This window comes from Narcine bancroftii, chromosome 7 (genome assembly GCF_036971445.1).
Source record: "Narcine bancroftii isolate sNarBan1 chromosome 7, sNarBan1.hap1, whole genome shotgun sequence".
NCBI lineage: Eukaryota > Metazoa > Chordata > Chondrichthyes > Torpediniformes > Narcinidae > Narcine > Narcine bancroftii.
Window position 1 is genome coordinate 210,414,389 of NC_091475.1, and position 14,844 is coordinate 210,429,232.

The window sequence follows — 14,844 nt, forward strand, 5'->3', positions numbered from 1 at the left end:
GGGCATCATGTTCAGCACAGACAATGTGAGCCAAAGGGCCTGTCGTTGTGCTCCAGTGTTCTATGTTCTGTGTCCCTCTTTATTGGTCCTTCAAGGTTTCCTTGTATATTTATGGAATCATGCAAAAAATGTCATATACTTGATACACTTCAACTTCAGTCTGCTGTAAGCCAAACAAAGACTCGCAGCTAGTGTTGCCCAGTGCCTCTAACAATAAATTTGGTTTTCAGATTTCAGATTCAGATTTATTGTCAGATATTGTAGACCAGTGGATCTCAACCTTTATCTTCCCACTCATATCCCACTTTAAGTAATCCTTATGTCATAGGTGCTCTGTGATTAGTAAGGGATTGCTTAAGGTGGGATGTGAGTGGGAAGAAAAAGGTTGAAAACCATTGTGTGAATCGTCCCTCATGGACTTGTTATGTGCACCGTTTCAGAACTCCAAAGGAAATGGGCAAATGACCATTTATCTCAAGCAAAATATTTCAATAACAACTGGGTCTAGAGAAGTGATTCTCAACTTTCCTTTCCCACCCTCATCCCACCTTAAGCAATCCTTTACTAATCACAGAGCACCAATGGCGTAAGGATTAGTTAAAGTGGGATGTGAGTGGGAGGAAAAAGGTTGAGAACCACTGTTGTAGCAGGCGGTGCAGTGACCAAAGTGCAACGGGAGTCATGTGTGAATGGAACTGTTCAATGAAACCTTCACAGGAGTTTCAATAATTACAGTTGGTGTGCTATCACCATCACCTGACCCCAGAAATCACGTGCCTCCCAGAGTCCTTTGCTCTCGCCCCAGACACTAGGAACTCGCGATGCTGTGGGGGAGTTCTGCAACTATGAACGCTGGTTCGATAATGGAGTGGCGCCATGACATCACATACAACCCTGAGATCTTTTACCTGGGGGTAGTGCAAAAAAAAAACTGCATGGTTGAAATAAATGGTTGTCTATAATTGGACTAACCAGTGAAAAACCATTGATTGCAAAGAATTTCCTAAACTGAGCCCAAATTCTCAATCTATTTCTCATCAACGGATTGTTTGCTAATTTGGGGTAGGAAAATGGTAAAAAGGATCCTAAAATTGCCAACGTAGAGGATAGTAATCACCCAATAGTATTATCTCAAATCTGGGAGTGATCATCCTCCATTTAGTGTGGTCTATTGAAGATGGGCTTTGTTTAGACGTGGTTATTTACTTTGGTAAATAAACATAGAAATAGCCGAATCCAACGAGCTAAAAAAAGATTTGGGGATAAAAATTGGTAGCTTTTGAAAACAATACAAGAATTTAGGTAAAATATTCATTTTAATTGAATTGATATGTCCCATCATTATAATAGATAAGGGAGACCCAACCAATAATGATTGTTTAATCCTATCAAACAATACCAAGAAATACTCTTTCAGTAAGTTTTTAAAAATTTTCGTAATTCCTAAATATTGAAAATGTTCTTTCACTACTTAAACAGAAAATTGGAATAGCCTTCAAAAGCACCATTTGTTGGAGACAGGTTTCAAGGAATAACAATAGAAAAGATATTCAAAGTTTCAAGGATCTTTTCACTCAAAATAATTTTGCCACTTTCGAACAATTATCAGCCAATGGGCATTTTTTTAGATATTTACAAATTAGGCAATTTGTTCAGTCCAAGCCTTCAGATTTTCTGCAGATTTATAATACTAAGTCTCTTGATCTGATTTTTTTATAAACATTTGATTTTATTTTCATGGTGGATTAAGAGCATGTATTTATAATAATTTTCTGGATTTAAATTCAGTCCCAATGGCCAGGATTAGAAGAGATTGGGAACCAGGCTTGAACTTAATATCTTCAGATGAAGATTGGTACTCCATTCTCATCTTGGTGAATGATTCCTCATTTTGTGCAGGACGCTGCTGATTGCAATTTAAGGTGATGCGCAGAACTCAGATGTCCAAACTTAAATGCTCCCGTTTATATGCAGACATTGATCCTTTTTGTGAGAAATATAACATTTTTGAAGCCGCTCTGGGAATGCCCAAATTTAGGGAGATGTTGGAAAGACCTTTTTCAAACTCTATCAACAATTTTCAAGACTAACTTGGAATCCTGCCCGTTGATTGATCTGTTTGCTTCTTCTCATGACTCTGTATTGGATGTTTTGTATGTATAATGACAGTAAACCTGGAATCTGAAAACCGAGGCGCTGGGCAATACTAACAGCGAGTCTTTGTTTGGCTTAAGGCAGACAGAGGTTGAAGTGCATTTTTTGCATGAACCTTTATTGGCATCTCAGAAAAAAGTCTTAGCTTTTACTACATTGCCAGCCAGACAAACTATTTTACTGAAATGCAAAGGAGATACATCCCCTACTCATACACAGTGGTTATATGATATAATGTCCTATGCAAGGTTAGAGAAAATCAGATATAATATTAAAGCAAGATAAAACTGTACACAGAGTATACATGTCAAGAGATAATGAATATAAACAATACAGAGAGAATTAAAAAAATCAATAAAGTGCACAAGTCAGAGTCCTTAAATGAGTCCCTGATTGAGTTTGTCATTGAGGAGTCTGATGGTAGAGGGGGAGCAGCTCTTCCTGAACCTGCTGGTGCGAGTCTTGTGACACCGAGACCTCTTTCCTGATGGCAGCAGTGAGAACAGAGCGCGTGCCGGGTGGTGGGGGTCCTTGATTTGCTGCTGCTGTCCAACGGCAGCGTCCCCCGTTGATCTTCTCGATGGTGGGGAGGGTTTTGCCTGTGATGTCCTGGGCTGTGTCCACTACCATTTGGAGGGCTTTATGCTCGGGGGTATTGGGTGTCCCCGACACCAGGCCATGATGCAGCTGGTCAGCGCACTTCCCTCAAGAAGTTAGAAGTTTGCCAATCTTTTCGAAGTCACCCCGAAACCCTGCAATCTCTTGAGCAAGTAGAGGTGCTGACATGCTTTCTTCATGATGACAGTCATGCGTTGGGTCCAGGAAAGGTTCTCCACGATAGTGGCTTCCAGGAATTTAAATATGGTCACCCTCTCCACCTCCGATCACTGGATCTGTACCAGAGGTCATTATCTTTCCCGTAGTTAGGTAACCAAAACTACACACATTACTGCAAATTTGGCCTCACCAATGTCTTATACAAATTTACTATAACATCCCAACTCCTGGACTCAATTTTATACTCTTTATGCTATAGATGTTGTGTGAATGAGAACCATATAACATTCCACCTCTGAAATAGACCCTTCAAGTCTGTGCCAAACTTATATTCTGACTATTTACAAACCTAAAGTAGCCATTCTCAGAACAATAGAACATTATAACACAGAAACAGGCCCCTTCGGGCCTTCTCGTCTGTGCCAGACCATTTTTTTTGCCTAGTCCCAATGACCTGCACCAAGTCCATAGCCCTCCATACCCGTTCTATCCATGTATCCATCCAAATTCTTCTTAAATGTTAAAATTGAGCCCTCATTCACCACTTCAGCTGGCAGCTTGTTCCACACCCCCCCACCACTCTCTGTGTGAAGAAGTTCCCCCTAAACCTTTTCCCTTTCACCCTTAACTCATGACCTCTAGTTTGCATCTCACATGCCCTAAGTGGGAAAACCTATCAACATTTACTCTGTCTCTCCCCCTCATAATTTTAAATATCAAATCTCCCCTCATTCTTCTACGCTCCAGGGAATAAAGTCCTAGCCTGTTTTAACCTTTCCCTGTAACTCAGTTCCTGACATCCAGGAGTCCAGGAGTCCAGGAGTCCAAGAGTTTCTCCAGCACTTTTATGATTTGATACCCAGCTCCTATTTTCTACAATTCTTTGCAGAAAATAAATAATAGGACTCAGGAAGGACAGAGATATTTTTGGATGTGGCAATTCTGACCGAGGGAGATGTCAGTCTGACTCGTGCCCTTCCAGCGAGGTTGGTCGACATAGCCCACATTCCATTGCCACTGTTTGGAATGCAATTCAGTCCTGTGGAATGTCGACGAGGAAGTCATGATGCAGCCACATAAAGCTGTGGTTAGGCTCCACTGGGAGAACTGTGTGCCCTCCTGATTGGCCGATTACAGGAAGGAAGTAGAGGCTTTGGAATGGCTGCCCAGGAACTAAAGGGGTAGTACAGTCAGCGCCAGCGATTAGGACAGGGGTTTGAATCCAGCGCTGTCTGTAAGGAGTTGATATGTTCTCCCCGTGTCTGCGTGGGTTTTTTCCAGATGGCTTTGATTTCACACACACAAAATGCTGGAGAAACCCAGCAGGTCAAACAGTCCTTTAAAGTTGCAAAGGTGAAAATACATCACCAGCGTTTCGGGCTGGAGCCCTTCATCAAGGTTAATTGGGTGTAATTGGGCGGCCAGACCTGTGGGCAAAAGTGGCCTGTTACTGTTTCGAATGTCTAAATTATTTTAAGAATATAAAAATTTTAATTTAAAATGTTTTGGGCCTGGGATCTTCATCGGGTAGAAGCAGAAGCAGGCAGGTGCCTGATTAAAAAGTTGAGGGGGAGGGGGAATGGGGGGGGGGTTAGGGAGGAAAGGGCAGGGAGAGGAGCATAGGCAAACAGGTGGATACAGGTGGGAGGGTGTGATGATGTAATGGGGGGGCCTATTATACTGACCGCTTGCTATTGGCTCTGGCTGTAGAGATGCTCCACCCTACTGGTATAACAGATGGAGAAGCTTTCCCACTGGCCAGTTTAGTGGTGGCTAAGAGTCTGTTAATAAAAGCCCAGTATCAGTATAACACTGGCCTAGTCCATGTCTAGGGCTTATCAGAGGGTAGAAGAGAAATAAGCTGGGAAGTGATGGGGTGAGAGGGCAGAGGGCTAAGATAGGAGAGAGGAAGGGGGTGGAGAGCTGGAGGAAAGGAGAGAGGGATAGGGAAAGAGAAATTGGAGAGGCCGACGTTAATTCCATTGGTTGGAGATGCTACATGGCCTGCTGAGTTTCTCCAGGACATTCGAGCACTGTCCTGATGTTTAGTACATTTTAAGGACCTGTACTGGGCTGTAGTGTTCAATGTTCTGTCCATAACCTTGTACTCTGTCCAGTGAGGTTTAAGAGATACTGTTCTGAGCCCCTGTGTTATTGTCTCCCACTCCCACAGAATCAATAAAGGAGGGTGTAAACACAGATCGTGCCTTCTGCCAGACTCACCCAGACCTTTGAAAGAAAGCAAATGTGTTTGCACTTCTGTGATCTAAATTTGAAATATAAGGAGTTTCCAATTTGCAACTGAACTGGGAGTGGAGATAGATTAGATAGGGCATGTAATGGACATTCAAACAGAAAATACCAGGATATCTGAGAGGAACAGAATTCGACCTCTGTAGCGCGTCGAATGACCTAATGACTTGTTGACTCAAACCAAGGCTTTTATTAAGAAAAGACTGGAGCCTAGTACATCGAGGTCGACCAGTCCAGACTGACCTGGGTCTGCTTAAGAGCAACTTTTTATGACCTGGTGGTGGGTGTGACTCTCTGCCAAACACTACTACTACATGTAAATATATGTGATAGGATCCTGTACTATCACAACCTCACGTTCATTAAATTTTCAATTTAAATTTAGACATGCAGCACGGTCAGCCCACGAGTCCATATGCCCAATTTACACCCAATTAACCGACACCTCCCCGTATGTTTCAAACAGTGGGAGGAAACTGGAGACCCCGGGGAAAACTCACGCAGACGTGGGGACACACTCCTTACAGACAAGTGCGGGATTCGAACCCAGGTCGCTGGCGGCGTGACAGCCACACATTACTCTTTGCTTCTTATGTGTTTTGTGTGTTCTATCTAATGGGAGGGGTTTGGAAGGTTATGTGTGTGGTGATATGGTTGTGTGTACTGGCTGGCCTCCTCTCCTGGCGACTTCCTCTCCTCCCTGGTCTCTCCCATGTGACCCAGGCCATAAAGGTCGAGTCCCTTCTTCCTCTCCTCATTTTCCCTAGCCTGGACCCAGCAGTCTCTTGTATAATAAAGCCTATCGTTCCCCACAGTCTTTGTCTCCGAAATTATTGGGGCAACTGGTGGCGCCCAACAATGTGCAAGCGCAGTTCAATGGGATGAAGCAGAATTGTAGTTCGGCATGGACTAGATGGGCTGAAGGGTTCTATGTACGTGGGAAGTTGCAGCAAGTACAACTTCCATTCAGTTTGTATATTAGAACATGGAACATTCCAGCACAGTACAGGCCCTTCAGCCCATAATGTTGTGGAGTAAACCTACTCCACAACAATCTAACCCTTCCCTCCCTCACACCCATAACCGTCTATTGTTCTTTCATCCATGTGCCTATCGAAAACTCTTTTTAATGTCCCCTATTGTACCAGCCTCCACCACGACCCCAGCCATTGATCCCACTCTCTGTCTACCTCTGCCTTCCTCCACTCTCCCTCTGGTATTTCCTGCTCCCTCTCCCCGGGATAAAAGCGCTGGCTGTCCTACTTCTCTAAGCCTCTCATAATCTAGTAGACCTCTGTCAAGTCACGTCTCATCCTGCGTAGCTCCAGAAGAGCCGTAGCTCACTCCACCTTAATATTGGACTTGGACCTGACCGAAAACTTCATTAATTCATCAGATATTTTCTTTCTGTAGCATTTTCCCTCATTTGCACCTCTGCTTCACTGTTTCCAAGTTCGCGTGATGAAGAATTCCAATTTAGAGCGCTGACCTCTTCCCCTCAGCCATCAGATTTCTGTGCGGACTATGAACCGCGGACACGACCTCACTTTCTCTTCTTTCGCATTGATTTAATTCGTTTTTTTAAAAGTGTAATTTACAGCAATTTAGTATAACGCTGCCTCATAGCCGAAGAGTGGCAGTGGGGACGAGCTCCCACTGCCGCACAAATGCTCTTCGTGGCGCGGGTAGCGTAATCAATAACCACCAGCAGATACAGAGCAAGCAATTAAAGGCTTTAATATCCTGAATCATCCAGCACATGTCCACATGTTTCTGGGCCAGATCCATGGCTGGGACTGAGGGAGGAGACTAGGGCTCTCAGCCTTGATTGGGAAACCACGCGGAGAAGTTTCCAGGTCGGAGGTGGGTCAGCCAGAGCAGTCCAGTGAGGTCCCCACCTGCGTAACCGCATTCCACCACAGCATGTGACTCAAACAGCCTCTGACCACCTGGCCTTCACGTGTGGCATAGTTCTTATGCCCGACAGAGCAGTTCTCACTGACAGGAAAAGGGGTAAAGGTAGGCCACTGGCGCCTTGAAACCAGTTGCTCCGGGCAGATGGGGCTTGTTAACCACAGATGGTGACTCATCTGGGAGAGGGAAAACTCTGATTTCAAACCTCTGCTGCCTTGTGGCTAAACCCGCTCACAGGAAAGGCTTCGGGAGTAAATCCTGAGGGAAAAATCCAGAGTCGGAGGCCCGAAGGAGTCTGGCTGCTGTAGCCTGTCATGGAGAAGGTGGGGGGGGTCCTCACTACATGGGCAACAGATGGATCCCATATCAACTCTGCCCTGGCTTCCGCCCTGGAGCTTACCAAAGGCACAGCATCCAGGCCAACCATGACGACGGAGGCCACAGAGAATGAAATTCTGCTGTAAAGCAACAAATTTCATGACACATTCACGAGCATAAATTCCAATCCTGGGTCTGGCCTTATTCTCTCCATGGATGCTGCTGAGTTCTTGCAACTTTTCCCTGTGGTCACCCCTGCCCTGACTTTGACCCCCATCGAGTGACACAGCACGGAAACCTGCCCTGCTGCCCAACTGGTCCTTGCTGGCCAACTTGTCTACCTGACCTGCGATTGGCCCAGATCCCTCCAAACCATTTCTATTCCTCTTCCTGTCTAAATGCCATTGTCAGGTTGCAACTGTTCCAACCTCTACTGCTTCCTCTGGCCGCTCCCCTCGGACGGGAAGAGACCCCTTTGGCCAAGAGAATGTGAAAACAGTACATGCAATACAGCGATCACCAATGTGGGTGTAATTCTGTGGGACACAGCCAAGAGGATCTATTTTATGTTAAATACTTAGCTGATAAAACAGTCTTATTTACAAATCAAATAGAAAACAATCTAATTCATCAGAACCTCCTGCTGAAAACAGAATTCATGATCAAAACTGTAGCAAGGTCTTTGATGGTTGTTCCATCAAATGTGGCCAGACAATGAGGCACTCGGGAGCCTTAAGTTCGCATGAAACAGCCTTAGCAAACACTAAGACTGTGAAACATCAGAGTAGAATAGGCCATTCAGCCCATGGAGTCTGCCCACCATAAATACGCCCAATGACCTGGCCTCCACAACCGCCTGTGGCAACAAATTCCGCAGATTTACTGGCCTCAGGCTGAAGAAACCCCTCCGCATCTCTGGTCTATGCAGATGCCTTCTAGTTCAATCCTCTTCTACCTACATGCCTCCACAAGGTTTACCTCCCTCCCCACCTCAGTTCCATCTGGTCCAATCTGTTGTTCACCTCTCCCCTTATACCTTCCATTATATCCATGTTCTCTACCGCCCTTATTTCCACTACACCCAGCCTCTTCTTCCTCATCACCCTCCTTCGATTTCACCCCGTAGACCTCATCTTCCTTCACCTGCCCCCTCTCTTCCTTTGGTTCTCGCCTCTCTGCCTGGTGGCCTCTACCTCCCCACTCCCTCCCCATCTGCATATCATCCTACAAGAGGACAAGATTCAAGATTCCTTTATTGTCATGTAATAGAGCATGTAATATTACACGGAATTGGCTTCTGCCTACCACCTAATATTCTGTCTGGGTACTCGCCAACCAGATGGCATCTACATGGCCTTCTCTAATCTCCGTAACTGCCCTCCCCCCTGTTTCTCCCTTTCCCTATCCCTCTGCCACCTTTCCTCCAGTTCCCCAGCCCCTTCCCTTCCCTTCCTTCTATCAGAGAGATACCCCTTCACCCTATCTCATGGAACAAAAGAATATAAGAAACAGGAGTGGGAGCCGGCCATTCAGCCCATCGAGCCTGCTGCGCCATTCAATGTGATCACGGCTGATCTGATGAATGGCTCATCATCATCGACCTGCCTTTTCCCCATATCTTTTACTTCCCCTACTATGTAGAAATCTATTCCACCTTGTCTTAAATATATTTAATGAGGTAGCCTCCACTGCTTCAAGGGGCAGAAAATTGCACAGATTCACCAACCTCTGGGAAAAGCAGTTCCTCCTCATCTCCATCCTAAATCTACTACCCTGAATCTTGAGGCTATGACCCCTAGTTCTGGTCTCCCCTACCAATGGAAACATCTTACCTTTCTCTATATGCCTTTCATAATTTTATACGTTTCTATAAGATCCCCTCTCATTCTTCTAAAATCCAGTCTTGTCCCCTCATATGTGGAATCAACCTGGTAAGCTTCTACCCCTCTATCTCTTCTACTCTCCCAACCGTGACCGCTTACCTGTTAACCTGTGCTCCTCCCGCTGCCCCTTACTCCCTCCTATCCTCCCCTCAATGTTTTACTCAGTGCCTGCTTGTTTTATTTCAGATTCCTGATGAAGGGCTCAGGCCCAAAACATCGACTGCCTTTTTACTTCCTATGGATGTTGCGTGACCGGCTGAGTTTCTCCAGCATGTTTGTGTGCCGTGTGGTGGCTGCAATTGAGAGAGTTCAGAAGAGATTCAGCAGGATGTGGTCTGGTGTGCATGGATGTAGTATGACCAGACAAGATCGTATTGAAATGTGGTGTCTGATTGAAGGGCTGAATGCCCTTCTCCTGTACCTTTATTTTCCTTGGAACATTGGAGGGGTGACCTTCTGGATGGTTTCCCTGGGAGGGAGTAGCATACACCAGAGGACATCTGTACAAAGTGAAGGGAGGAAGGCTTAGGGTAAGTTAGTGGTTCCCAACCTGTTTCTTTCCACTCATATCCCATTTTAAGTAACCCCTAGGCCATTGGTGCTCTGTGATTAGTAAAGGATTGCTTAAGGTGGGATGTGGGTGGGAAGGGAAGGTTGAGAATCACTGCTCTAGACCCAATTGTTACTGAAATATTTGGCTTGAGAAAAATGGTCATTGGCCCATTTCCTTTGGAGCTCTGAAACCGTGCACATAACGAATCTATTAGGTACGATTAAAACAGTGATTTTCAAACTTTCTTTCCACCCACATCCCACCTTAAGCAATCCCTTACTCATTACAGAGCACAGATGGCCTAGGGATTACTTAAAGTGGGATGTGGGTGAAAAGAAAAAGTTTGAAAACCACTGTTTTAATCGTCCCTCATGGACTCGTTATGTGCACGGTTTCAGAACTCCAAAGGAAATGAGCCAATGACCATTTTTCTCAAGACAAATATTTCAGTAACAATTGGGTCGAGAGAAATGGGGTAAGTTTTTCACACAGAGAGTGGTGGAGGCCTGAAATCCTTGCCAGGGGTGGTGGTGGAGGCTGGAACAACAGGGGCATTTGAGAGACTCTTAGACATGGATGAAAGAAAAATAGAGAGTTGAGAGGTGGGGTGGGGGGGGATTAGTTCCTTTGCTTTTGTTATTCAGATATAGGTCAGCGCAACATCAGAGCCGAGGGGCCTGCACTGTGCTGCAGTGTTCTATGTTCGATGTTAATAAAATGAAGAGAGGAGTTGATAGGACAGAGAGTCAGAATCCTTTCCTCGGGGAGGGGAGTCCAGAATAAGGGGGCGTAGGTTTAAGGTAAGAGGAAACCTTTAAAAGAGATTTCGGAGTTAGTACGACAGAGGTTGATGGTTATCCGGGACGAGCTGCCAGAGGAGGTGGGGAGGGATCTACAGGTGAAAGTACAGATTCTATCACCAAAGTATATATGTACAGATTGTAGTGTAGGATGACTGTGATTGGCTGAGAGTGTAGCCACCCCTACTGTCAGGTCTTAAAGGATTGCTCCTAGCCAGGCCAGGTCATTCTGGACTGGTCGACCTACTTGTGATATGCTCCAGTCTTCTAGTTAATAAAAGCCTTGGTTTGAATCAACAAGTCTTTGGTTCTTTCAACGCGCTCTACAACTTTACTAACTAGAAGACTCGGTCTATATCGAGCTGGCAGTTTAGCATTTGTAAAAACAGGTCAGGCGATGTTCTTTACGTCTGTCTTGGAGAGAGCTCCACTTTAATGAATTCAAGAGCTTTGTAACACTCGCTTCTCTTCCACGTGTATTTGTGGCAAATCGGGCCACCTTAAGTCTCTGGACTCATCCGCTGGGAGTAGTGATTTAGTTTGTGTCTGGGTCCCCATACAGCTACTGCGTATTCCACATGGGGTCTGAGAAGGTTGAGGTCCAACTTCTCCTCGGCAGAAGTCGGACAACGATGCAAGTTGCGCCTCAGAAAATTTCCGACTCCTGTGGCCTGTGGCCTGATCATTCCAACGCCTCGTCATCAGCTGACTTAATTGGACGGTACAACAAACAGTCGACCGCCAATAGTCTAGTGGTGTTAGTGAGTTTTCCCGCGAATGTCGTTGATGTAGAGTGAAAACAAACGTGGGCCCAACACTGTACCCTGGGGTCCACTTAACACTGGACACCATTCAGAGCTTTTTCCATTCAGGCACACCCGATGGAGACGTTTCATCAAGAAAATGGAAATCCATCTTTTAGCGTTGGTGTGAATACCATAGTAGTCAAGCTTCTTAAGTAATCTTTGGTGGGGAATGACATCGAATGCTTTGGAGAAGTCGAGCACCGCTAAATCAGTGGGGACATTATTATTGAAGTTTTTGCCCAGATCATTTGTTGTCAGGATGAGCTGGGACTCGCGTGATCTCTGCTTCCTAAATGCTTGCTGATTATCAGAAAGAATATTGTGACTGTGAAGATGCCTCATCAGGTCTATTCTGTTCTCCAGGAGTTTGCAGCAGGTGCTGTCCAATGAAACAGGATGATAATTGGCTGGGTTGGTGGTTGAGCCCTCCTTGGAGAGAGGAGTGGCACTTGTCTTTCCCCAATCCAGGGGAAAGTCACCTGAGTCGAGCGACTGCTGGAAGATAAACTGCAGAACAGGAGCTAGTTCTTCAGCTGCGATCTTGAGGGCTTACTTCTGAATCTGATCTGGCCCAGTAGCTTGTGCCGTATTGATGTTAATCAGTAACCCTTTGACACCTTCAACGTTGATTGTGATAGGAGGCACGTCTACATATGTGCTGGCCAATAGATTAGAAAAAGGTGAAGGATCTGTGTCTACCCAGATAAAGACATATTGGAATTGGTTTGTAAGAGCTTCTGCTCTCTCCTGGTCCTCGGGGATCAGATAATTATTGCCCCTAAGCATCTGGACACCAGTGTTGTCTCTCCATCTGGATTATCCCCAAAAATACATAGGATTCTCTCCTTCAAGGATTGTAGTAACATATTCCTAAGGGTTCTCTCAACTTGCTTCCTAACGCCTCCCCATTTGACCGAGCAGTCGATAACCTCCCATTTCACCTCCTTCTGCCTTCAGGTGTCCAATATTGTAAATAATATCAGAGCATGAGCGAGCAGATCCACGCAAAACGGCACACAAAGACTAAAATCCCTTCTAAATATTTACAATATTGGACACCTGAAGGGAGAAGGAGGTGAAATGGGAGGTGATCAACTGCTCGGTTAAATGGGGAGGCGTGAATTTGTCCCCAGTCTGATCTTGTACCACTTTTCTTGACATGGATGTAAAATTTCTCTTCCTTACTGCAGAGATGTTTTAGCATTGCAGAAAACCAAGGAGGCCTCTTGCGGCTTTTAATGAGTTTGAGGGACACAATTTGTGACATTATCATTTAATGAGTGTCACAGCCGTACCCAGTTGTCTTCAATGGACTTTTTATCTGGTTGCAGATTGAAGAAACTTTTCCCAAGTCATTTTACTAAAACGTTGAATTCCTCGCCGGTCACCCTTCTCCAAAGCGGGATTTTACGAGGTGGTTTAGAAGGGATTTTAGACTTTGTGTGCCGTTTTGCGTGGATCTGCTCGCTCATGCTCTGATATTATTTACAATTTTGGACACCTGAAGGCAGAAGGAGGTGAAATGGGAGGTGATCGACTGCTCGGTCAAATGGGGAGGCGTTAGGAAGAAAGTTAAAGCAGGAGAAGGGATCAGAGTGGTTTGAGGAGGGTCTTCCAGAGGGAGAAGGCATGTTCACCAATGGTAGGGGCCATCAAAATGATGGGGTGATCAGATATGGCAGTACATAACCGCAGCAGTTAGTGCACCGCTGTTAAATCGCCAATGACCAGTGTTCGAATCTGGCACTGTCTGTAAGGAGCTTGCACGCTCTCTCCATGTCTCCGTGGGTTTTTTCAGGATGCTCTGGTTTCCACCCTTGTTCTAGGAATGTATGGGGCTTTTAGGTTAATTGGATGTAATTGGGCAGCGTGGGCTCATGGGCCAGAAGGGCCTGTTACCGTGCTGTAGATCTTAATACAATACAGGAAGGATATCAATAAGATTGAATGATGCTGCAAGTCTGAAGTAAAAACAGGAAAGAATGGGAACACTCAGCAGGTCAGTCAGCGTCTGTGGAGGGAGGAGAAACCCTCCCTAATATAAGGCATTAGTGAGGCCCAATTTGGAAGATTGTGCACAGTTCTGGCCACCCACCTACAGGAAAGATATCAATAAGGTTGAAAGAGTGCAGAGGAAATTTACAAGGATGCACTGGGACTTAGAAGAGCTGAGAAGGAGCTGGTTGTGGAACCAGTCCTCATCGAGGGGTCATCAGTGGAAAATGTTAAGAACTTCAAATGCCTCAGAGACGGCATCTCTGAAGATCTATTCTGGATCCTCCATGTCGATGTAATCACGAAGAAGGCTCGCCAGCGGCGAGACTTCATGAGGAGTTTAAGGAGATTTGTTTCTTGCAAATTTCTACAGGTGGACTGCGGAGAGTATTCTGACCAGTTACATCACTGCCTGGGGAGGAGGTGCTGGTGCACAGGACAGGAAAAGGGCTGCAGAGGGTTGTGAACTCAGCCAGCACCATCACAGGCTCCAGCCTCCACTCCGTCGAGGACATCTGCTAGAGGTGGTGTTTCAAGAAAGCAGCTTCTATCCTCAAGGACCCCCACCACCACCCAGGCCATGCCCTCTTCACACTGATAGGAGCCTGAAGACGAACACTCAACGTTACAAAAACAGCTTCCCCCTCCCATCAGATTTCCGAACGGACAATGAACCGCAGACACGACCTCACTTTCTCTTCTTATACCACTAATATATATATATTTTTAAATAGTGTATTTAGAAATATAATCTATAGCAATTTTTGCGCCTGTAATGCACAATAATTCTGCTGCAAAATAATAAATTTTGTGACATTAACCTGGTCAATAAATTCTGATTCTGAGACACAGGGATTAGTTAAAACAGGGTAGAACTATTCCCTGGAGCATTGGAGAATCAATGGAGTTTTGATAGAGGTATTTAAAATTATGATGGGGGCAGACAGAGTAAATGCGATCAGGTGAGACAGGAACTACAGGACATGGGTTGAGGGTGAAAAGGGAGATGTTTAAAGGCAATGCTACGGGGAACTTCTTCACATCGAGACTGGTGGGAGCGTGGAATGAGCTGCCAGCTGAAGTGAGTTCAATCTGGGCAAGAACAAATTGGAGAGATACTCGGATGGGAGAGATATGAAGGGAGGTACAGTCCAGGTGCAGAGCGGAATACTAATTGAGCACAGACTGGGCAGCATGGTTAGCGCAACCCTGTGACAACGCCAATGGCCAGTGTTCGAAAGAGTTTGCGTGCACTCCCCGCGTCTGCATGGGTTATCCCCGGGGGCTCCGGTTTCCTCCCATCATTCAAAACGTACTGGGATTGCAGGTCAATTGGGTGTAATTGGGCGGCATGGGCTCGTGGCCCGGAGGGGTCTGTTACTGTGCTGTAT